General features: G+C 37.7%; 1 protein-coding gene and 1 pseudogene across 5 annotated transcripts in view; both read left to right on the top strand.

Moving 5' to 3' along the window:
- Positions 1-23,483, top strand: part of GALNT7 (polypeptide N-acetylgalactosaminyltransferase 7) — a 131,699-nt gene that overhangs the window by 74,635 nt on the left and 33,581 nt on the right. The window lies entirely within an intron of this gene.
- Positions 1,469-3,752, top strand: LOC306662167 (COP9 signalosome complex subunit 2-like; annotated as a pseudogene). The gene is made up of 2 exons: positions 1,469-1,479; positions 2,887-3,752. The product of its transcript is annotated as a COP9 signalosome complex subunit 2-like (transcript).

Raw genomic sequence — 23,483 nt, forward strand, 5'->3', positions numbered from 1 at the left:
GCATCACTAGAGTAGGTTGATTTTAAGTCCTTTGGGTGTATGCTGAGGAGTGGGATAACTGGGTCAAATGGTGGTTCTGTTCCAGGTTTTCTGAGGAATCTCCATACTGCTTTCCAGAGTGGTTGCACCAATTTGCAGTCCTGCCAAAAATGTAGGAGTATACCTTTTTCCCCACATACTTGCCAACATTTATTATTACTTGTATTCTTGATTATTGCCATTCGGACTGGAGTGAGATGAAATCTCAGTGTAGTTTTAATTTGCATTTTTCTAATTTTAAGCTGGATTCTTCCTCACACTTTTTAAAAATTCAGATAGGTTTTATTCCTCTTTGAACACATAAAAAGTTCAGTGTAAGCTGGCTACAGTGGTGCACACCTATAATTTCTGATATTTGAGAGGTTAATGCAGGAGGATTGTCTACTTCAAGGCCAGCCTGGGCAACAGAGTAAGACCCCCTCTCAAAAAGAAAAGAAGAGCAAAGGAATGCAAAGCAAAGTATAACAAATAATTTTTTAAGTAGAGTTATTCATAAGTTAGAATGTGGACAATCTTAAAAATGTTCTCTAAAATAAACAAAAACAAGTTTTATATGTTATCTAATATGCATATTAGCACCTTCCTGCTTTACTGACAATATATTGAAAAGAGCATGTTTTCATATCTCACATACAGTTTCCCTTGTCTCTCATGGAGAATATGCTGTGGAGTCTTATCAGAGACTGGCTTAGTTTTGCTGACTTTCTGCAACTTTAGAATATAGGTCTTAACAGGCTGGTTCTCTTGCTTCTGTCGGTCACATAAATGAGCCACCTGCAACACTTAGCAACCAAGCTTTGGGCCGTTGGTCCAGCTGTGACATCTGACACTGTGGTTAACTTGTTTATTCTTATGGCTGTTCCATACTCTTTTAGGATGAATGTTCTTTACCCTAGAAGAAGGCAGAAACTGCCCAGCTGCCAGCATGACTCATGCATATGATAGCTTTGAATTACATTCACTGGCTGAGTAATTTACTGGTTGTTGATTGCTTGTGAAAAGGATGAGTAACAGGATTTTTGAGTGAAATGGAGGCCTACATTTTTATTAAAGACTTGAGCAAAGAATGACTTCATCTGTTTTTATACTTTCTTTTAATAGAAAGATATATATGATTTTCTTTACAGTTTACCAGGCATTAACTGAGTATCTCCAGGATGCAGGGCACCATGCTAGCAAATGCAGCTAATAGAAAATATAGTCCCTGCCTTCAAGAGACTCACTGTCTATATGCAGGGAAAAAGGAAAGAATGCCATAATATAGGGCAGAATAAAAGAGCCAAAGGAAAGTGTGAGCAAGATGATTGGGTTCAAAGAGTAAGAGGACACGTCAGGGGAGTCAGGGAATGATTCAGAAAAGGGAATACAAGGGAAGACCTCTAAAGGATGCGTGGAGTTTTCCTAGGAAGATGGAACACGGGCATACGACATGAACAAGTGGTATGGTTTACTTGAATCAGGAAGCATGTAGAAAAACAGAGCTGGGAAGATGACTAGGGCATTGGAAGGCCACAATGCCATTCACAAAGTTGGTCTCAATGTGGTATTCAGACCCACTGATGGATGAGAAAGAGAACTTCAGGACTGTCAGACTGATAGAGTGTCTAGAATGAATTAGAGGGTGGAGACCTGTTAGCAGTGAGTGGTATTGGAGTAGGAACTTCAGTGAAGATTATGGAACCAAAAAAAGGAGATTCAATGTGAAAGAACAAAGAGAATCAGTAGGCCTTGGCAGGTGATGAAGTAGAGAAGAAATCAAATATAAATCCAAGGCTTTGAAGCCCAGTAATACAAAGAAGAATCCTGCCATTAACAGAAATAGAGTGTTTGGAATAGATCAGCCACTCTGCTGAAGACTTGTTTACCTAAACCAGTCTGTCCCTGGCTTTGGGCAACTTCATGCCAGGCAGGATGAGAAGGCTCTCTGGGAAGAGGTGGAAAGTTCTGTGTATGGATATGTTAAATTTTCTTCTAATAAAATTTGAGATTTTATTTCCTTTTTGTGAACTGCTGATGGAAATTATTCTTATCCTCCTTCTGCCCAAGAAGGCAGATAATCAGATATATTATCAAAGCTGCTTTGTTCCAAATAAATGGATTAAATATTTTGACTTGTTGAACAAATTTGTCTGCTTCTAATATTTAACCTTTCCTGCCACTTAACACACCTTTTGCATTTTGGTTTTATAGAGAGGTATCTTAGTTGCATTTGCGAAGTGAAATAATAGATGTAAAAGTGCTTTGAGAATTCTAAGAGCTATGCAAATGTTAATATAATTATAATTGTTATTAACTTCCTTAATCTCATTTATGGGAAGTAGAGGTGTTTTTTAAAAACATTTACATTTATACACATATCTTATGCACCAGATAATTCTCATCCTACATGATTCTAAAGTAAATATTGATTTTTTTATACTTCAATTTTATTTAAGTTGAATTATGGTTGTGAGATTTATATATATATAAATATACACACACACACACACACACATACACACATCATTGTGGACCACAGATATGTTATGTATTTCAGTACTTTATTCCACTTTCTTTGATCAGAATGTATGGTAGGTCTACATGAATATCAAAACTACACTGACAACAGTTTTTAACACACAATCCTTTTCTCTCATACATTACAAAAATGGGTCTCATTTTCAAATTACATTTGGCAACCTTAGCTCTAATATGCAACAGGCACTTATGAAAATGGTTTCAGTCCCAACAACTCAGGAGACTGAGGCAGGAGGATTGCAAGTTCAAGATCAGCATCAACAACTAGGGAAATCCTGTCTCAATAAAAATAAAATAAATGAGTAAATAAAGTAAAAGTAAATAAATAAGCCCAGCCAAGACGTCTGACATGGAGGATGATTTCATGGGCAATGATGAGGAAGACTACAACCTGGAGTACTCTAAAAATAGTACCTCTGAGCCAAATGTGAAGTTAGAAAGTCAATACTATAATTCCAAAGCATTAAAAGATGACCCAAAAGCAGCACTAAGCAGCTGCCAAAAGGTTTTGGAACTTGAAGGTGAAAAATGGGGATTTAAAGCACTGAAACAAATGATTAACTTCAAGTTGACAAACTTTCCAGAAATGATGAATAGATATAAACAACTATTAACCTACATTCAGAGTGCAGTCACAAAAAATTATTCTGAAAAATTCATTAATTCTATACTTGATTAGATCTCCATTTCTAAAAGATGGATTTACAGCAGGAATTCTACGAAACCACACTGGAAGCTTTGAAAGATGCTAAGAATGATAGGCTATGATTTAAAACAACACAAAGCTTAGAAAATTATATTTAGAATGAAAGGAATATGGAAAGCTTCAAAAGATTTTAGACCAATTACATCAGTTGTGCCAGACTGATCATGGAGAAGATGACTTGAAAAAAGGTACACAGTTATTAGAGATTTATGCTTTGGAAATTCAAATGTACTCAGCACGGAAAAATAACAAAAAACTTAAAGCACTCTATGAAGTCACTTCACATCAATTCTGCCAACCCTCATCCACTGATCATAGAAGTTATCAGAGAATGTGGTGGTAAAAGGTAAATTTGAAAAGGAACACGCTGATTTTTTTGAAGCCTTCAAGAATTATGATGACTTCAAGAAGTCCCAGATGAGCCACTTGCTTGAAGTATTTGGTCTTAGCAAACATGCTGATGAAAACAGGTATAAATTTCTGCAGGTAAAATATGTTTAAATTTAACCAACAGTAGAGTGTCAGTGTATTTAAAATTGTGACAAAAATCTCTCTGGTCATGTTGCCCATGACAAATTACTATGATGCTGTACATTTAGGGCAAAATTTCAATACAGCATAAATTCCATCGTATTTTGGTTTTCTTCTGGAGATGTAAGCTATTTTCCTTGGGATAAATGTAGCGGCCAAACACAAACTAGTTCATCAAAAAATCACTTCTGCATAACTCCAGTAATTTTCAGGACACATCGACTAACAGTAGTTTGCCATTCCCAGTTTTAAGGACTACAAATAACCTGCAATAACTTGAAATGCATATCCTTTTGAAGACTTCCTTTTCTCATGTATAAATGAAAATGTTTGCTGCATTTTGCAAAATGTCAATTCTCCAAAAATGTGTTTCTATATTTCTGTATCTGCAGTGTAGTAAAGGTTTAGATGGAACTGCATAATTATAATGGCATACTGTTGCTTAGGTTTCAAGCACCAAAATAAACAGTGCACTCAGAAATTGTAAAATTGTAAAGGACTGGGAGTGTAGCTCAATGGTAAAGCACCCCAGGTTCATTTCCCAGTACCTTAAAAAAAAAAAAAAAAAAAAAGGTTTCATGTTGCTTCTTTAAGTCCAAAAGGTGCTTTCTAAATGATCTGGAAACTTTTTGTGAGTTTAGGGGCTTTTCAGATTAACTTTCTCTTTTCCCTGTAAACACACACATACCAAGATAGACAGATACACACACACACACACACACACACACACACACACACACACACACACTGCACTTTGGAATTTTCTCCATTATGATGGCAGGACTGATGTATGTTTAAGATCCTGGCTAGCAATAGATGTATCTATGGAACTGTCACACTATTTCCATAGCAGTTTAGAGGAGTACTACATGGAATGAGTCTATAAAAACTGGAAATTGTAGCATTTGGTTGTTCTGAGCTGCCATCAACAGATTGTCAGCCATCTCCATCTCTGGTCAAAGCTCCTTCTTCCCCTGACAGCTTTCCAGGATGTCTAACTTCCCTTAGTGGCGACCTTCTACTGCCCAGACCTCATGTGGGCCAATGAGGTCCTTCCCACTAGGGTCTTCCCAGGTTTCTCTAAGAGGAGACTTAGCTTCACTTCCCCTCCCTCATCCCCCAAACTTTGCCACCAGAGTTACAAGTCACCCAGTCTGCCTGATTAAAAAAAAGGTAACTCCCATTGCTTTTATTGTTTTCTCACAGCCCTCTACCCTCAACCAGCAGTTTAGAATAAGTTCCCAGGAGGTTAGTTAGAAAAATATTTATAGTGGATTCGCTAGATATCCCACACCATCCACTCCCATGGCACACTAGGAAAACTTCAATTCTTTCCCTACCCTTTAGGAGCACTTACATGGACATTGAGTAATGTTTTTTATGACCTTCCTCCTGTAGCAGGAGCTAACAATCAAAGCACTTGTCCACTGTGGAAAGGTCATCAATTCCTCACAAAAGAGAGCCTCTGCCAATAGACCTAGATATGTGAAGTGCAGGGTGGCCGTTGGGGCACAGGCCCTTTCCTCAGTGTGTTAGCACGGCCCCCTCTGGGAATTTAGCAGTCCAGACTCTGAGGTGCAGAACCCTTAGATGCTGCCTGTTCGCTGGTGTGTGCTGCTTTAATGCGCACTGACTCCTGTGTACTTGGTAAATAGGGAAATGCTATCGATCCACTGTGGAAGACCCAGAGGGCAGATCTCCTCCTACGTGTTAAATGTTTATAGTGATGGGGTGGCGGAACTGGGAAGGGCAGGTTTTCAGAAAAATATGCCCATAACAATGTACCTATGAAGACCTTAAGAAAAAGGTGTCAATCCAGCCTTTAGTAGCTTCAGAACCCACTGTACTTACCACTGTTTAGCTTTCTGGGGAAACTGCTAGTGCATCCAAAGAAGGTGAGAAGGAAATTAGTGAACAAAGCTATTCTTGGATCATACTTTTAATTTTTATTAGAAGCAAATGTCTCCAAAACTCCACAAAAAGGAAAATACAAGCCCCTGAATCTCAAGGCCATAGAGGAAGGACTATAATACAAAGTACAAATGTCTGTGGTGATTTTAGCTGTTCAGATTCTGTTTTCCTTAGGGCTCTGATTCCCAAAATTCCCTGTTTTAAATGGTCTGGTTTTATCCCTATTTTCCTTTAAGTCTTCTTTCCTTTTCCTTTTCTTCTTTCTTTTTTTTTTTTAGTTTATATTTACAAAACAAAAAGCTTATGGGGGGGAAATATACATGACATTATAGCAAGAGCACTTGTGTGACACCTAAAGGACCATCAAGACCAAACTGGGCCTAGGGTCATGGTGTGTCAACACAACCATAAGGAAGCAGAGGGGGAGAAGTTATCCGTGCTTAAGATTAATAATAGATGTGAAGTGGTTAGCTGTTGAACTAAGCATAACCCAACATTTATTCTGAAAGCATAGCAACCACTCTGAAAAATGAACTATTCTCAGTGAGTGAGTACTATCACTGGGTCCCACACTGGAGAAGAGCTTGGACTACTTCAGAGCCAGCGCTCACTGTTGCCATGGCAGGGTGTAAAAACCCCAAATGACAACTTGGCCCCCTTCACGTGTTGAATGTGTGGGTCTTCCTGGGATATCCGATTAAAAAGACCAGTGTTGAAGAGAAGACAATCATTAAAACTAGTTGAATCGGGTCAGAGCTAATTAGGGGGCCTTTCTTCCTCTCAGATTGAGTTTCAAGCTGACATCCACTCCTTGTAGTCCACAGGGGGTGATGAGTGACAGCTCCCAATGGGAAAAGGCAGGTTGTTAGAGCTAGGAAGCAAGAGCATCAGCACCGTTGTCTCCCCCTCGACAAGGATTGTGTGTGGAGTAATAACATGTATAACATGTGCACTGCTTCTTGAAGGCAGTGTGAGTTAATTATCTTTGCTCACTGTAAGCTTAATATTAAAAGATGTACTTGGTATATCAATAGAATTGCTGTTTCATCATTCTTGTAATATATAAGGTGAATATGCTAAAAAAGAAGAAAGGACTTAGCACCAAAGTCAATCTAATTACATGAGTTAAAATTATGTAAATAACAGTTTAATTACATTCAATAATACCTTTTAGTGTATCACTGAGAAATGGCCCATAACTTTGCTTTCCTCTTCACTGAATCTTGGGAGAGTCCATGCTCCAAAATGTAGCTAATGTGTGGGAGGAAAATCACATTTTTAATACCCAGTAACTTTTTTTTTAGAATGAGCAATGCCATTTTAATCAAATGAAAAAGTGTGTGTTCTCCAGAATAGAAAGTCCCAGTAAGCAAATCAAAAACAGAATAAAAGATTCTGGGGAAAGATTTGAAAATCTAAACTATACATTCATAAGATCCCGGAGATGCACAACTGTCACTTTAAAGAAAAGAGTTGTAAACTTTTCAGTAAAAAGAGAATGTGAACTACCACTGTGCTGCACCTCCCTGTGAGACAGCAGCTCCCTCCAGAGCCCAGCCAGGCCGACCAGCATGCCTGCTGACCTAGGTTCACATCCAAGAAGATTTTTAATACTCATTTCTTCTCTGACTAAGAGGGAGTAAGGAGGGGCACTCTTTCCTAAAAGCTTTGTCCAAATCTGTAAACCACAACTACATAGGAAAACAGCACTGGGTGAGTCGTATTTATTTAATTTTTTGAGATGGAGTCTCACTATATTGCCCAGGCTAGCCTCAAATTTGTGATCTCCTACCTCAGCCTCCCAAGTAGCTGGTATTATGGGTGTCCACCACCATACCTGGCTTGAGTGTTCCTATTTAAATCAGCTGGAAAGAAGAATCTGTTTTTCTAAACAGACAGGAAAAAAACCTACATTCAGGTTGTTGGGCTGGTTCTTGACCTCATGTCTCCTATCATTGTGATTTGTCTGTCTTTACAGTCCTCTGCTGGACATTGGGACTGATGAGAGGAAGGGCTGAAGGTCGCAGTGTCCTAGGGGATGCACGTCATAGATGTAGGAAAGCAGGTTCCAGCCCTAGAGTATTTTTTTTTTACACTTCTGTACTTGGTTTGGGGGGATATTTCTTTAAGTGAAACCTAAGCCATGTCTTCTACCTCCTGCCATAAATTCTGTTGCTGTGACTGCTTCTCTCCCTTTTTTCTCTGTTGCACAGCTAATGAAATCATGGGGTACTCAGTAAATGACAGGAGGATCCACAACATCATTGTCCATTTACTAATTATCTACTCTATTTCTAACAGGGTGCTAGGTGTTTAAGTACATCTCTCTAATCCTTATTGCTAGATGGAAACAGTGTATTTTTATTTTCATCGTATTTTTAAGTGATGGAAATGAGGCTCAGAGTAGATAACTTGAAGTTTGCTTAACTACAAGAAGAAGGTCCTGGAATCCAAATTCTGGCTTACACACCATGTTACCTTGTTAGTGATGCTAAACTAAGAGTTGGGGGAGTCCATTACAGTGTGCTACAGGAAAAAAACAAAAAAAAAAACAAAAAAACACAAAAAAAAGGAAAGTCAGAAGAAGGTAAAAAACAGAGACTTTGTATCTCATTATAAAGCAGAATTTTTTTCTGCCTCTGAGACCGCATTTTGCAATCTCAGCACAATGGATTGGATAATTGTCCTGGGGACTATTCTATACATTGCAGGATGTTTAGTGGCATCTCTGACATCTATCCGCTGGATGTCAGGAACACACACATATCTCTACCCACCTTTATGAATCCCTATTGTGACAACCTAATCTCCAGACTTTACCACACAGCCTCTGGAGGGCAGAATCCCCCCTGATTAAGAATCACTGTTCTAAGTGGTTAGTCAAAGTAAAAACTACTGGGGTCAAAGTGGAAGGAGCCATCTTTTTTTCCACTATTTAATTAAAAAAATAAAAAATAAAAACCTAATCCTTCCTTTTATCTGGTGTTACCTATCAGTCAATTATGGCAACTGATGGCATTTTCAGCTTTTGGTGCATGTTTTGTCCATACCTTTTCCTTATTTTAATTTTTCATGGACACATAATAGTTCTAAATACTTATGGGGTATTTATTGGCATATGCATCACCTTCAAACATTATTATTTCTTTATGTTGAGAACATTCATAATCTTTTCTACTAGCTATTTTGAAATACATATTTAATTGTTGTCAATCATAGTTCTCCTAACTGTGCTATAGAACATTAGAAGTTATTCCTCTTCTCCAGCCACACCTTGTACCTCTCTCCATCTCCCCTCTCCTTACCCTTCCCAAGCTCTGGTGACCACTCTTCTACCCTCTAATTCTATGAGATCATTTTTTTTTTATATACCTTTCACATCTGAGAGAGAACATGAGTTATTTATCTTTCTGTAAAATACTAGTTTCCTGAATAATGCAGATCTTCTAAATACTGGCCATTTTCTTATATAGGATAAGTACAGCAGTATGTGTGTTAGTATCACCACCAATTTTATAAAAGAAGTCTTTCTTAACTCCTGGGAGGATTTATATTTTCAAAATTCTAAGTTTTACCTGAAAGCTCAAGTTTTCTTGAGCTTCAAGTTTTCTTTGAGGTGACAGTCTCCCATCACTCATGTTCATGAAAATGCCGTATACCCAAGTCTGAATAACCATATTTGGTCCGTTGGTTCCTTCAGGTGAAAATGGCATTCTGTGAAAAAATTAGCTCGTTCAGTGTGCATCTCAGCCTCACAGGTGCTTTTCCTTAAGAAAATCATCACTTTACTATGTAACAAGTCCCTTACACATACTTCTCATTTTGTCTCACAGAATATTTTTAAAAAAATGTACTCAAGGACAAGATTTAATAAGGTTAATAAATCTTCATCAAAGAAGACTTTTTGCTTCGTCAAGGATATGCCATGTAAGTGGCAATTGTTTTAGTGTGTGGCAACAAAGAATACTAGAAAGACAAGTACCATTTGGTGCCATTGCCTTGATTTTTACCTTCAGGGTAGAAGTCAACACAATGAAAAAGGCAATAAGGTTTTTATATTATCATGAAAATAATTTTGAACTAGCCAGGATCCTGAAAGGGTCTTGGGAATCCCAAGGATCTTTGGATCATACTTCGAGAACCACTACTAAAGATTTTATAATGAACTAGATAAATAATAATAATGAAACTCTTGAAGAAAAGGTCTTGTAGCCAGGCACAGTGGCACACACCTGTAATCCTAGCAACTCAGGAGGTGGAGCCAGAAGGATTGAAAGTCCCAGGCCAGCCTCAGCAACTTACCCAGACCATATCTCAAAATAAAAAGGGGTAGGGATGTATGTAGCTCAATGGTAAAGTGCCCCTGGATTAAATCCCCAGTACCTTGCCCCTAGAATTGTCCTCTTCAGTCTTCCAATTTGATCATTGACAAGTACAATATAATTTTATAAAGTTGTTACAGCTAAGTCATTGGGAATTTCACCAGATTCCATGGTTAACAGTGATTTAGATAATTGAGAAGCTTACTTAGTCCAAAATTATACTAATCCATATTTTAATTAATTGATAAAGAAGAACTTGATTTTATATTGCAGAAGTGCTAGACTATCTGCAGAAGGGTAAAGGGCCTGATGGTATAAAATCCTATCTGCACTACTTGCATAGGACTGATGGGCAAAGTAGTAAGAAAAATTGGTCAGCTCTACTATTCCTGGAAAGGAAATGGTTTAAAATGGTATAATACAACCAGCTTCTCAATTGTAAGAATAATCCAGTTTACCACTATCATTATAATTAATGTTAAAGGAATTTCTGGGAACAAACAGAATTTAAACCCAAGAATTCAAAGTTCAACAACTTATTAGTTGAGTAATTGATTATAATAGTTAATATTTGGGCTGGGGAGATAGCTCTGTTGGTAGAGTGCTTGCCTCACAAGCACAAGGCCCTGGTTCAATCCCTAGAACCGCAAAAAAATAATAATAATAAATAAATAATAATAATAATAGTTAATATTTTGCAGTGATTGCTTTTAGAATTTCAACAATTCATAATAAGGGTCCCAAAAGTTGTCTAGTCCATATTTCTTAAAGTCTAGAGATAGTACTAGGATAAACATAAATATGTTACATAGACACATGATAGAATAAGGTTAATAGTATTTACATGGTGAAAACCTTAGACATTATTATGATGACCTAAGTTCTAAACTGCTAGTTAATTTGTTGAACAGTTGCAAAGCTTCTGCATGCAAGGTCTTCCTCCTTACCAAATTCCTAGACAAAAAAAAGAGAGGGGGGCACACATTTTACCATAGACAAAATAATTGAGCTTTGAAGTTAGTCTTAGGACTGAGTTTTCAATAGAACATTGTAGCAACTTGAGGTCATACTTTGATTTTTCTACCCTGCCTATTCTTCCATTTTCAAAAGAAAAACATCGCCATTTGATACCTTAGTAATTAAGAAGGGGTTTATTATTTCTGTTCTAATGATTGCAAAACTTTAAGCAGATATATAATAGAATCAGAAAAATTCAACCAAAACCAGAGTAATCAAAATATGAGTGATTGTGAGGTAAATGCTGTAACCCAAAGTCTTATTTTCCCATCAGTGTTCATCATAAAGTAAAATATATGGGTTTACACACCTTGTGGTGTTGATTTTTGTGTCTCTGTCCTAACATGATGTGAATTCTCTAAGTACACGTAGGATCAGGTAGGGTAAACTGGAGTATTGTTCCCCCTTAATCTCTGAGTCTATTCCCATATTTGTAGAATGAGGAAGTTGTCAGTGTTCGTCTTACTTTATCTACAGAATCCTCAGAGTCCTTTCTTCAGATAACTTCCTAGGAAACCCTATACTTTCCTTCTGGATATCTTCTTGAGTCCCCACCTCCTTAAATTTGTCTGTACACCACTGGCCTAGATTGTCCACCCAGATCTCTTCCGTATTAAAATTAGTGTTTCCTGTGTTTACATCCTCCCCTAGGTTTCTACCATGTTTCTCTAGGGGGAGAAGTTGAAATGGACCAGCCAGCGAGTTGCTGGTGTGTTGCTGTAGTCACTTGAGCTTGGTGGAGTGCTTTCTGTTTTGATATTACTTCTTCCTGTGTCCTTAAAGGTCTGAGGGGTCCTGGCAGTCCCTGGGCCACTCCAAGAGGTGATAGCTCTTTTTGGAAAGTAGCAGTAGGTACAGCATCTATTCACTGAGTTATTCAGTATTCACGCAGAAGCGAGCGCTGCTTTGATTCCAGCACTTCAACAATTCACACTTGTTTGGCAAAACTTGAACTTGGTATCCAGCCACTGAGCTCTGTGGCCAATCTGGCAGATAGAACATCAGTCTGGCAGCCAGGATCCCAGGCTCTCCCTTCTTTGGTTTCCTCAGAAGTAGGCAGGGGACCAGGATGGATTAACTAAGAAGACAATCATTCATTTTATATTGCCAAGTTCGAACCTCCTAGTATTTCCAGAGTACCAGTCTGTTATGAGAGTGTTTCCTGTTGCCTGTGTATGCACCATCTCCTGGAATGGAGGAAAACCCATTTGCTCTGTAGATTGAGAACTGAATGTCACCTCTCTCCCTTTCTAGGGGCAACTACTGTTTGATGGATAGTTGCCATTTTCTTTTGCCATATATCTGTACACATTTGGGAATATTACAGCATAAAAATTAATTGCATGGGGCTGGGGTTGTGGCTCAGTGGTAGACGCTTGCCTCACACATGTGAGGCACTGGGTTCAATCCTCAGCACTGCATATAAATAAATAAAGATAATGTATCCATCTACAACTAAAAAATATTTTGTTAATTTAATTTTAAATTAATTCCATGTTCTCAAAACTCATCACCCCCTATGCTTCCTTATGCTTGGGCCTCACCAGCCTGTTCTATGTGGTATCAGACTCTGACATGGTTAGTACCTTACCTGGCTCAGCAGCAGCAGCAAAGTACACATTAGCTGTTTACAGTACTGGTGACCTAAGTGCTTGCCTCTGTCTCCGTCTCTGTTTCTGTCCCTGTCTCTTTCTTGTACCCTTTTTTTCCTTCTCTCAATCAATCGGGGATTGCCTTGAATTCCTTCGGTACACCTATTCTTGGTTTTTTATGTTTTCCATCTTCTTCCTCCGAGTCCAGATCTTTGGTCTCATCCCACTCCTCAAATGGCCCAGATAAGCTGCTGATCAGAATGAATGGGAGTCCTGGGCACAAGTTTACACTTTTTAGAGTCACATTGTAGCTTTTACAGGAAATGGCTCAGGCACTTCAAGAAACTTGGTCATGATATGTTAAATATGTCATAGACTCAGAATTTTAGAGCCAAACATGGCCAGAAAGATCCCTTGGTACTCTTCCCTCATCTTGTGGACAGAGTTGTCAGGCCAAACAATAAGTGACCATTAATGACTGAATAGCACCAGAAGTGAATCCAAGTCTTCTAGGACCTTTCACTGTACCAGACAAAAGGTCAGGAAAGTCTGTTTAAGTGAAGTAGTTTTAAGTGTAGTATTTTTGGAACACTCATGAGACTTCTTTTATAGTAATAAAAGCTTTTACTTAAGAGCAGAAGAAGTATGTTATCAATCCCAAAGTGACTCTTTAAATGTGGGCATATAAAACCCAAACTATATATAGAAGGACCACTGCTTAAGTCTTAAGTTGAAAGAAGTCACACTGAGAGCAGAAAGGCACCACCGTAAGTCCCAAGAACAGAGAATTGATGTTGTGGGAATGGGCAGACTTTACCGTGGTACTGTGCCTGTCTCTTAGATCATCCTCCAGTCCTGCCCCTGAAACTCATGGCCAAATGTGAGGAAGATGCTATGGAAGAGCATTTCATTCAAATGCCTGTAAAACTCTGGAACGGCAGATTTTTACATTTGAGTTTTTGTAGATCACCAACCGGTAAGTTCTGCAATGACAGGAAACCACAACCTTGGCAGACTGGCAGGTATCCTCAACTGGTCCTGCCTAGAACAGGCATACCAGCTTCTCTGGACCAGAGACCCCTCTGCAGCAGAGTATCATCTTCATGAGCCTGGGTAGGGCAAAAACTGGGTGCTACATGGCACCTGAGAATACCCAATTCATGAGTCCACATGAGGTGGGGTTCAACCCTATCAGTGGATGTCTGACCCTCCTTGTCTTTTATCCTGCCTTCCTACTATGTAAGTGGAGGAAGAGTACCACAGAAAGAGAGCAAACACAGAGTCCCTGACAGCAATCTAAGATACATCCTTGTGGGTACTGGGTGATGGAATCTTTAATTTGCATCGAGAGAGCTGAAGAAAAATTCATCATGGGTGTCATGTTTAGTATTTAAATAACACTTATTAGCACTTTGTAAAATAAACACCGTTGGCATTTCTAAAATTATAAATGTTTCCAGCTTGACCCTGCATTTCTTCTGACTCTAAACATCTAGTCTAGGCTGTAATCTAAGCAGGAGATCAGGATGTCCTCTCAAGTGTAGGTTTATCATAAAATGAGCTCTGTGGCTCTTGGTTTCTACTGTTGCTTGGTGCTGAAGACTCTGTATCTCACTATTCTTTTGCCAGCTTCCTGCAGTTTTCAGGGCACATTTTATATATTGCATCCTTTAATATTATACAGATATTTCTGACTTGCCCTGACTTTTTTTTAAGGACCATATTGATTAGAGTCCCATTCTTTGGCATAATTTTTCGAAAACATACACTTAATTTTAATTAAGAGAATGTGATTTAGTCTCTTTTATCCTGCAGGTTATTTTGGCAGGCAGAAGCCTAAAGAATGGAATTCCACCCACCTAGTATGCTTCCCCTTGATAGTGGGAAGTCCAAAAGAGTTACAAACTTTGTAGCTTAATTTTAACTGTCTTTAATGTTGACAGGTCATTTCTGTGCATCAGCATTTTGATATAATTGATCCCCATTGTTTTTTGTTTTTTGTTTTTGGTACTGGGGTTTGAATTCAGAGGCACTCAACCACTGAGCCACATCCCCAGCCTATTTTGTATTTTATTTAGAGACAGAGTCTTACTGAGTTGCTTAGCACCTCACTTTTGCTGAGGCTGACATTGAACTCACAATCCCCCTGTCTCAGCCCCATTGTTCTTGAGGTAACTCTAGTTAACTGTGAATACTGAATTAGGAATACTGAACTGTCATTCCTAGAGTTAGGTTCCTGTAAGCCTTTGGTCACAACATTTTCATCAACCGATCAAATAGATGACCTTATTTACGTATGTTCCTGTTCTAAGACACCTTATTTTATATATACTGTTGATTAATTAACATGAAAATCAGGGCCAGCAGCACCATAACTCTTGCCTGAACGAACTTTATAAAACGTTTTTTCTCTGTAAGGCACAACACAGCCTCCTTGTACATAGGAATACTAGAAGCCCTTTGGCATTACACTTGGGCCATTTTAAACAGTAAAGTCACCAACAGAAAGCAAAAAAGAGAGAAAAATGTGGCATTAAATAGTCTACAAAAAGGACATGCGCTTTCTATATGAGAATAGAAACAAGAAGCAAGGACATCATCTTGTATGAGCCCATCATATCACTCCAGTTTCGATCTACATTTGTGGACACGGAGGCTATGAATTATAGATCCACTAATAGAACAAATATTGTTACCTGTTAATTTGTGCCAGATATAAAATCTGTTAATGACTTTTAGAAATGTCAAGAACAAAAGGGATAGAATATTAAGTTTTGCCATTCAAGAACAGAAATAAATTGGCCTCATTATTATTATATGTACCCTCGTAATTCATCTTTCTTTTCTCCCTCCTGTCTCTCCTTCCCCACTTTATCCCCCATCTCCTTTTACAGATGTCTTACTGCTCAGATGGGCTTGGGAAGGAAGCTGGAGTCATGCCAAAACGTGCACCACAGAGGCTGCAGTCAGTGGCATGAGCAATGGAGCACAGGAGGTTTTCTGCACTGTTTGGAATATTTATTAGATTTAATGTTGAAATAGTCTCTGTTGATTAGCAGACCTAATCTGAATTTCAGAGGTACTGATGACCACATAAATGTGATAGCATCATACTCTCAGGCCCCAGGTGCATCACCTTACCTAGATGAGTAGATGATGTACTGACTGTTTAATTCCTTGGTAACTGGCCTTGACTTTACCTGGAATACCTATTAATTTTAGATTTTATCTCCCCTCCTCTTTAAGAGAAATAATATAAATTCTTTCCAGGTAGCATATGAACAAAAGAACATTCCAACTGTTTCTTACTTTTGTCTTAGTTTCCAGGAAACATACAGCAGTCCAATAGACCATGCCATGAAGTATAATTGTAATAATGCAGGAAAAGAAATTAATAGTTTCTGAGCATCAAAATTTGCAGGCATGGTACTCGGGAGTTTACATGGTCTCGAGAAGCAGTAAAACTAGGGACACCTCAACAGAGACCCCACCCCCAACTAATTGTGAAGAAGTTGTTTGTAAAAGACCTGTGACTTTTGTGATATGGATCATATCTTGGAGATATTTTTGAAATTAAGGTAGGATTAATTTGGAAGTCAATACAGGGCAAACTTTGTTTTTCTTTAAACTGTGACAGTGACCCTTATAATTTTCTGTGTTCTCCTGAAAAAAGATTTGATAAGTTGGCATCAACTTCAGAAAATGAAACATTAGGTATCCAAGGGATCCATTCAGATTGCTCCTGTGACGCCTTCAGTTTCAAAGATTGAAGAAAGGAATGTCTTTTTTTTTTCTGTGCGTGACAAGTGTTTGGGGCAATAATATTTAGGGGAAGAATTGGCGTTCTGTGTTATAATGTCTTAGTTAATGAAGAGGCCTCAAAAACATCCTTTCTATCTTGAAGACTTTCGTATGAGAGATTGCCAGGGAGGTCAGTGCTGTGACTCTAATCTTGGGTGGACAAATGCTATCAAAAGCAAATTGTCAGGCATGACATACTGGAGGAGCATTCAGATGGCAGAGCAGTGAGAAGTCAGTGAAATGCGTTTAAATAAATACATTTCCTTAGATTATCCCAGAGTCATGTCTACTTGCAGCTATTTAAAGGAATTTCAAAGTCAAACTTGTTTTACTTTTGAATTACATGATACATAATTGAGTCCATCTCATTTTCTTCAGGATATCTGTAATTTCTAAGGTTTTTAATGGATTCTTCCATCAAAAAGTATATTTTTATATCACATGAAATACTTTCTCAAATGGCAATAATTAAATATATTTACTCAGTAATATTTGGAACATTATCCTGGAACTCCAAAGATCTGGCTTTCCTGTTTGAATTTTTAAACCCCCAAAAGTTGGCACTGGCTCTTGGAAAAGATGTCTTCCAAGAGAGTTCTTGTATCTTTGTTTGTGTTTCCATTTCCCACTTAAGCACATTTATCTTTCTTCTAGCTGTTCCAGCCCTCAGAGAAATGGTAGCCCAGTGGCAGCTCTGTTCTTTTGTTCCATGTAGGCCCCTCCTTTATCAGTGTAGCAGCTATCTGGAAGAGCAGTGGAATTAGATGGAACAACCAGCTAATATCAGGATGGAAAAAAATAGCAGAAATAAAGTTCAGGGGTAACTTAAGCAAGATTTTCAGATCTTTCACAAATATCTAGCCATTGAATAAAAATGAGAGTGGGGGGCTGGGGTTGTAGCTCAGTGGTAGAGGACTTGCCTAGCATGCGTGAGGCACTGGGTTTGATTCTCAGCACTGCATATAAATAAGTAAAATAAAGGTCCATTAACAACTAAAAAAGTGTTTAAAAAATCAAAACAAAAAAATGAGAATGGGTATAAATAGTAATGTTTTTAAAAATGTACCCTTGTATACTTAGAATGGATGCATTCTAGCAAAGCTGTCTACAAAGTTTATGTAGAACTTTAGTCTAATCCTTTTCATAAGAAGGCATTCGTGGGGAAAGCCTTCATGTGATAGTTCTTACAAGAAAGAGGTTATCTTGCCCAGGGATTTGCTGATCATGAAGTCACCAGAGTTTTCTTCTAAGTTCACGTGCAGTTGTCTTAAGTAAGAACTTCATTTTTAAACATTTTGAAAAAAAGGAAAGAATTATACATATTTAATAGAAAATTTAAAAGGAAATAAAAATCACCTGTAATCTTACCATCCCAGGTAGTATGTTTTTTAAAGACAAAGTCAGATTGTATATAATGTTATTTCATAAAATGCATTAAAACTTTTTAAAACATTTTAATGAATTGTTAAATGTTTTTGCCAAACTGTTTGACGGGCATGCTACTGCAGGAAAGACCACAATTTACTTTGCCAGTCCTTTATTTTGCAACATTAGAACTGTTTTCAGTTTCTCATTTTTATAAAAATGTTGTGGTGAACAAGTTTGTGGCTCAATATTTGTGCCCATCATTAGTTATTTTAGTGGTACAAATTTCTAGTGGAACCTCTAGTTCAAAGGATCAGTAACTGTTCTTTTTCTTTGTAGTGTTTTTTCAACTTGAGTATCTCTTCTACCATCCATCATATCTTATTCCATGTTACTTTCATCTCATAGGGTAGATCCCCTTTCCTTACCCCCTGCCACCTTTTTTTCTTTTCTCCTTTGGTCATCTCCCCTGTATATGAACTTCTCTATAGACTATCAGAAATCCAGGACCTCTGAGGACAGAATGCAGCAAACTTGGTATACTGTTTCAAGATGAGAATGGACAGTAGCTCACTGGTAATGTTCATATGTGTTCATTTCTTGGGTTTCCTGCCAAGATTTTGAGTGAACTAAGTGTTTTTCAAAATTTTGGTTTGAGACTTCCTGGCATCTACCTTTTTCAGGGTGAGAATTAACATACCCTCTTAGCTCTTACCTTATGATTCCATGGATGGAGAAAACGTTTGGATAACTAACTTCAGCTCCATCTTGGCGACTCATTAGCTCAAAAGAATTTTATTTTCTGGAAAATTACAGTGAAGCAACAACATAAGGGAGGAGTAAAGAGAACTCAAATTAATGCTGGAAAAGAGGCAGATGACTTTAATGATTTCTTGAAATAGTATTACCAAGTTTTCTCTTCCATAATATATATTAAATATTTCATTTGTATGAATTATATTACATGCTAAATGAACTACTTTGTTCCTAATGCTTATAACAAGATCAACTAGTAAACATAGTTAATATATTCTTATTAGCCCCAGAAATTATTTATACTTTGAATTAATAAATGTTAACTGTTAAGCATTATGTACTTTTCCCCCACATTTGTAATCAGAATTGTATGTTGAGTCTCTTCTCTACTGTCCATCATATCTTGTTCCATGTTGCTTCTACCTCATACAGAGTAAATTTGTTTTATCTCTTTCAAAAAAATGATCTACTACCTCCTCATTTAGCTATAGTATCAATGTTTAAGACTTACATAAGTAAATAGTATATAGCTTGTCTTGTTAACTGCTGAAATTTCTAAGAGTTCTCTGATAGAAAAAATTCACTTAGTCCAACCTAAAGTACCTTGCTACTAGTGAAAGCTCATACCTCTTATTCAGTCACTAACTGTTGAAATTTGCTTTTGGAAATGCAAGTCCTCCATATGGTAGATGTGATTCCTTATTGTAATTAGAGTACATTGAGAAGGCATATAATCACTCACTGAGTGATGAAATGTGGAATAGAAGATGACTCAATAAACATTTTAAGGAATGTTTGCAAAGTGTGATTTTCAAATCTGTGTTGAACTTAAATTTCCAACTTGTTCTCTGCACAACTGTTTTTAATGACTTGCACTTTGGTATAATGCCATTGGTCTCCATTGAAGCTTTCATGAAAAACAGCCCAATGAAACTCATTACTGTATTTACCATAAGGAGACCCTCTGTAAAAAGAAAAATCTTCCATCTGGACTTCACACCAAGAGTATGAAGTTCTTCTGAACAACTGGTTTGTTAAGCACAGACCTAACTAAGATTTCCTAGAACCTCAGTCTTGATTCCTCCTTCCCCATCCTCATTCTTTGTTTATCCTTTTTTCTTCTCCTATTTTTAATTTTTGTAATGTTGCTTGATTCTGTGAGTCTTTGTAAGCTTCCCAGAGTCCTTCTTGGAATAAGGTGCAGCATAAATTAGTTAACTAAGTCAGAGATCTAAATATTTATTTGCTTGTGCTATTAGTGTCTTTACATCCATGTGTGGTACCTGGTGTTGATCCTGGTTGTTTCAGCTCAAATATATTGGTGTTTGATAAGCTGGTACTTCTATAAAATTAGAATATGATATATAAGCTTGTATGTGAAATGAGAGTCCAATATAGCTATAAACATATGGCTTTCACTGTGAAATGTTCTTTTTTTTTTCTTTTTTTTTCTTTCCCAGGGAATTTTGAAAAAATCTAAAAGAACATATGTCCAGCCCTAAGACTCCCTGCCAGGGTTTTTCTTAAACTGTGGTTTGAGATTTCAAATCATTAACTGGACACATCTGTCTGGTATGGTTATCCTTTTCAGAAAAGGAAAATTTGAAGAGAACTACCCAAAGACATAGTTCAGCATTCTTAGCTGTCCTTAACAGTTAGCATCCTCAGTACTTAAAATTTGGCAAAACTCGGCCAAGCTGTGTGCAGTCATTTTTTAGTAGGTATGCATGAAAATAAGAAATTTATTTCCCTGTTTGCTTTTTTAATAAATCTGTGGTTTAGGGAAAAGAACATTAAAGTCAGAGTCAAAGCATTCTTTTTTTCAAAAAAACAAAAACAAAAACAAAACAGTAAAACAGTCATCTGTGCTACTGTGACTTTGAGGACATCATATAACCTAACAGCCTTTTTCCTTATGTATATAATTAACAATAATAATACCTCCCTACCTCATAGGATTACTATGAAACTTAAATAAGATAATATGTCTGAAAGAACTTTGGAAACTAAAAGCTATAATAAGGACTGGTATTTCCCCAGTCTGGGACTAAATGAGATCACAATAACTAATAAGAAGTTTTTTTTTTTTTTTTTTTTTGCTTAAAACGTTACATATTCTTGGCTGGGGTTGTGGCTTAGTGGTAGAGTCCTTGCCTAGCATGTGTGAGGCTCTGGGTTCGATTCTCAGCACCACATAACAAAATAAATAAAGATTAAAAAAAAAAAAACTGTATATTCTGCAAGAATTTTAGGCTCTTCAACTTCTTCATAACTAGTTCGGGGAGCCTGCTTGGAATAAGGAACACATGCTTGGGAATGAGTGCCCTGGGATTCCTTATGGGTGCTCATGTTCCTTCTCTGTGTCTCACCACTGCTCATGCAGCCAGCACTCACTGATTCCACAGCCTGAGTCCCTGATGCCACTTATTATCCTCACGGAAGGGACATATACATAGTCAACCCCATGCAACCAGTCCGGACTCCACTCAGCTGTGAGGTTCTCACCCATGTCTTCTTTTGTAGCACTCAAGGTGGAGACATACCTTTCTCACTTGGTTGGTCTTGTTAGGACACTAACTGAGGGAGGAGCATCAGTGGAATGGCTGAGCTGGAGGTGTTCTCCAGAGCCACACTTGCCCCCCAGGGTTTGTGCACACTATTTAAGTTTGTCACAGAGACCATAAGCTGAGTGGTCCAAAGATGATGTACCCATTAGCTCTTTTGGCTGTTTAAGAGCTGTGAATTTTAACCATCCTGTGACTGTGTGTGAGGAGTAGAGGGGAGCTCAAGGAAAGGAAAGGTGGAGGAAGTGTGACATTATGGCTAATGACCAGACAGTAGTATCTCTCTAACTGTGGGGGTGACAGGAAACTGGCTACCTCAAAGAAGGGTAGGAAAGTGGAAATAAATACAAACCTAGTCTTTTTAGTGAACCCTGGGTCAGAGGAAACCACAGTGGTATTGCTCTTTGTCACAGAAGCTACATAAAGCAAAGGTTTTTACTAGCTCTTTTTGTAGCTTTCAACCTAGGGGTTCAGCCATGGCAATTTCTGGTTCTAGCCATGTTGCTCTGCTGAATCAGCGCCCTTTTCTCTAGTCCACTGATTGGACTTGAAATAAACCTGTGCCATTCAACATGAAATCAGCCCAGAATATGAAATCAGTCCCAGGGTAAGATTAAATGCAGCAACCTGGTTGAAACTGGGACACTTGTCTTAAAACTGTGTACACACGGCAAACACCTGTTCGATTTAAATTGAGATGATTGCAAGAAGTGGAACTGATAGGGCTTATGAGCATGAGGAGGTACAGCCACCCACTAATGTTACCTTCATTTCTGGTTTCTGGCCTTCTATACTTCTATATACCCTAAAGCAAGGATTATAGTTAGCAGTCATCCTTTCTCAATTACCTAGTTCCATTCTGTTAGGGAATATATTTGAAAAACTTTTGCAGGCCTCACCATTAATTCTATATTGATTGATTTGACCTTCAACCCCAAGTAGAGCAGAAGTTAAAGATTATTTTCCTTGTCATCAATATTTAATCATTGATGAATAAAATGGGTAGTAGTCTGTGATATAGCACATTGTTGAAAAGGAGTAGTCCCAGAAAAAATTCTGAAATCAAATCAACATATATGTAACAAGGATTGACATACATAAAAGCTATTTTGGCTAAGAGCAGAACTTCTGTTGATTAGCTTTGCTGACATTTTCCTCTTAGAGATAATATGGAAGTGTGAGTTGTTATTACAGATTTAACTTTGGCCTTCACAGGAGGACTGACTGATAAGAAGAACATTAGGGAAAAGTAATTAGGTCATCTGAGAGTTTCTAATAGTTGAGAAAAAGAATACATGCTCTTCAAGGAATTGAAGTAGAGTTTAAGAAAATGATTAAATAAAAAACTATAACCTCAATTTTATTGCACCTATGCAAAATAAAGAGTATATTATTAAGAGGGGAATATCTGCCTGGGAGTTAGAATAATGAAGACAAAGAAAAACTGATCATTGTGCCTGCAGCTGTCCATCAGAGTGGGGGCCCGATTCAGCCACTCTGATTTTAGGCTTTCCCCAAGCCCAATTATAGAGGAAGATGTGTGAAGCTTTCAAAACTATAAGGAACCAACCATCAAAACAAATTCTATGTTGGCCAAGTAACCTGACTGTAACCAGTATGTGCAAGCAGAGTTTCTAGTGATGACTAAGTGACATGAAAATTTAAGAATTTTTTTCTCACTTCAAATTAATATTTTTATATCAGTTTTGTATTTGCTCAGCATATGTAATTCTCTTAAACTTAATGTTCATCAATTAAAAATATTTTTAGGACCTATCGAGTAAAACCATCTAGAGAGGCTATATCTAGTTCATCTTTCTATAACTTTAGCAATGACCATAGAGGAGATTTCCAGTAATCTCACATTTTAGGGGAAAACAGATGAACTAATTGAAAGTTAGAATCTCTTAAGTTCAATTCTGTGAGCACATACACATAATGAACTGAATTCTATAAAAATGTCAAGAATAGCTTGTTAGATATAGATTATTTGCCTAGAAATGAATCTAATTAGCTTAAGCTAAAAGAAGAGCAGGGAAGTGGGGTGTTAATTAGAAGGATATAGTGGTATCTCATAGAACCCAAGATGACAAAGCACTTGTGACGACTGTGAGAGACACAGAACCAGGAGGTGAAAAGTTGAGAAGCAAAGTGACATGTTATGTCCCTCTAGAGTTGTGGACTCACATCTCTACTTCTCTTTCTTTGCTTCTCAAAGAAAACCATCTCCATGTCCAGCCCTTGCCTTAATAAAGCCTAATATAAACCAACAAGGAAGCTCGAAGTCCAGGGAGAAGAGACTGCGATTGGCCCAGCTAGGACAAGTGTTCCCTGCTAGTCTACTCTGCCAGGATGACGTCAT

The sequence above is a fragment of the Sciurus vulgaris genome (genome assembly GCF_902686455.1).
Source record: "Sciurus vulgaris genome assembly, chromosome: 5".
NCBI classification, from domain to species: domain Eukaryota; kingdom Metazoa; phylum Chordata; class Mammalia; order Rodentia; family Sciuridae; genus Sciurus; species Sciurus vulgaris.